Genomic DNA, 2,695 nt, shown 5'->3' on the forward strand with positions numbered 1-2,695 from the left:
AGGAGGAGGAAGAGCAGGATTGGAGGATTGTGGTGGAATAGAAAGGACGGAGAGGCACAAGGAGGAGTCTTTAGGATTGGAACTAGAGTGCCCGCCGGCTGCTGTGAACAGACTCTGGGTGCTGTGTACACAATCATCTACATATATATTTACAAAGTAAAGTGCGGCTCAGACCATGTGAAAGTCACTGCCAGTTTGGTTGCACGGCCAAGATGGAGGCCCTCACCTCCCGGGGCGGCAGCCCCCAGGCCTGGTCGTAGAGGTCCTAGTTGGAGCCCCAGATGCTGTGGCCCTCCAGCAGCGTGCTGTCTGCCTGTGGCACCTCCTGGGTCTGCAGCAGCACCAGCAGGCAGGCCCGGTTCAGCTTCAAGGTGGTCACCCCTCCAGGGGCGCTGGCCTGAGGGGCCCCCCCAGATGGCCTCCAGGGGGGCCTGCCCGTCTCGCAGGGCCTGCGCGGTCTGGGGGTCGAGGAGGCGTCCGTCAGGGTGGCCGTGTAAGCCAGCTGCAGGCTGAGCTGGGGCAGGAAGAGGCCAGTGAGCAGGTCCTCCACCTGCAGGTACAGCATGACCTTCAGGGCGCCCTACACCACCTTACTGAAGTGGGCCAGGTCCAGCGGCCAGAGCAGCCTCCCGGCCAGGGCCTGCTGGGCGTCCTGGGGCAGCCATCAGGCCCCAGCCACAGGCCTCCACCAGCAGCGGGATGACCTGGTGGGGCTGGCGGGGGGGGGGGGTGGGCAGTCAGCGGACGGCCTCGAGCAGCACCTGGGCGGTGTGGTGCAGGAGCTCCTGGGCCCCCGGGCTCCACTGCGCTTCCTCGGTGAGGCAGAGGAGCAGCCGCCTGCAGGCCTCCTCCAGGAGGAACAGCCTCACGGGCCAGGGGTCGGCTGCGGCCATCTCTGGCTCCGAGGCGGAGCAGCAGGATCTGAGCACCGGCAGGGTCGGAGCAGCAGGGTCCGAGCAGGAGCAGCAGGGTCCGAGCAGGGTCCGAGCAGGAGCAGCAGGAGCAGCAGGGTCCGAGCAGGAGCAGCAGGGTCCGAGCAGGAGCAGCAGGGTCCAAGCAGGAGCAGCAGGGTCGGAGCAGGAGCAGCAGGGTCCGAGCAGGGTCCGAGCAGGAGCAGCAGGGTCGGAGCAGGAGCAGCAGGGTCCGAGCAGGAGCAGCAGGCTCAGAGCAAGAGCAGCAGGGTCGGAGCAGGAGCAGCAGGGTCCGAGCAGGAGCAGCAGGGTCCGAGCAGGAGCAGCAGGGTCCGAGCAGGAGCAGCAGGGTCCGAGCAGGAGCAGCAGGGTCCGAGCAGGAGCAGCAGGGTCGGAGCAGGAGCAGCTGGCTCCGAGCAGGGTCCGAGCAGGAGCAGCAGGGTCGGAGCAGGAGCAGCAGGGTCAGAGGTGTTTGGTTGGAAAGACTTTTTATTGTTTTACGCTTTGTGGTAAGAATGTGTTTAAAGGTTATGTATGTCCCTGAGAAGGCAGAAACTAGTGCAACGGAAGATTCAGAGATGTGCTAGGATGCACTTAACTATCATCATCATCCATATCGGAGTGGCATGTCAGATGTCAAAAGCCTGTTATAGTATGTAACTAGTTGGGAGCCTCAGAAGTGAACATAAGTCCTCTATTAGCCAGCGGTTTGTGGCAGACCTCTTCAGTACATTGCTTATTTGCTGTGAACTGCTACAGGAGTGGGGATGGACATGGCCCATAGCAGTTTTGTTTCACGTGAGCGCGCCAAGTACTATAAGGTAATTACTGTGCGGTCTGAGTGAACTACATTAAACCGCCGCTCTTGAGCGATGGCCGCGCTGCTCCAAATATTGGGGTGTCTGCGGTGGGGGCACTCTGTCCCAGTGAGAGCCTTTTGGTCCCAGGTTAGTGTGGGGCCCTTGTTTTTGAAGTGCACGGTGGGGGTGGGTGCTTTGCCTCTCATGTCTCGTGCTTTCGTACTATCATTCGACGCTCTGGTTCTTTTGGGTTTTTTTTGTGGGAGGGCCGGGCGGTGGTTGCCCCTACCTTTAGGGGCACAGGGGTTCCCTGATAGAGAGCGTGGCATGTCCGAGCTTATAATGTTGTGGGCTCTTTTAGGTATAGGACCGGCTCGGTTCTTGCGGGGGTGTCAGTGTTGCTATGTGCTTGGCCCATATACCTGGGGGCGACCTGATTTGGGGCTCGGGGCGACCTGATTTTGGGCTCTATCTCTAGTACTGGAGGGTTGTCTGCTTGTTGGAATAGACGTGGTTCCTAGGGGTTCCGCATCTTGATAATGTCCTGGTTTTAGGTGTTGGGGTGTGTGGTGTGTGTGGGGGGGAGGTGCTGGTCCCTATGTACTGTCGCCTGATCCCGCGACATGATCGGGGTCCCTGGGCATCCTTGGCAGAGGACTGCTGACAGCCCTCCCATTCTTCCCCTCTATGTGCCTCTGTTTATCAAGCGGTCATTGGTTAACGGGAGCCGGCTGCACAGTGTGTGGGAGGCATGGCGCTGGGCTTTTCCTTCTGTCTGCTCCATGGCATCACTACTGCAATCTTTTTACGTCTTATCATCTTTGTGTCCCTGTGCATTGGAATAACAAGGTACTCTTTGTGCATGTTTTCACTCTGGTTTGTGTAGCTGTATTCTCCCATTCTATGCAAGCATTGCTTTTACTTTGCTTCCATGACTGGTGTGCATTTCCACCACATTTTCACTCGTATATTCGGAGTTAAGAA

Source organism: Lissotriton vulgaris, unplaced genomic scaffold (genome assembly GCF_964263255.1).
Source record: "Lissotriton vulgaris unplaced genomic scaffold, aLisVul1.2 SCAFFOLD_2242, whole genome shotgun sequence".
NCBI lineage: Eukaryota > Metazoa > Chordata > Amphibia > Caudata > Salamandridae > Lissotriton > Lissotriton vulgaris.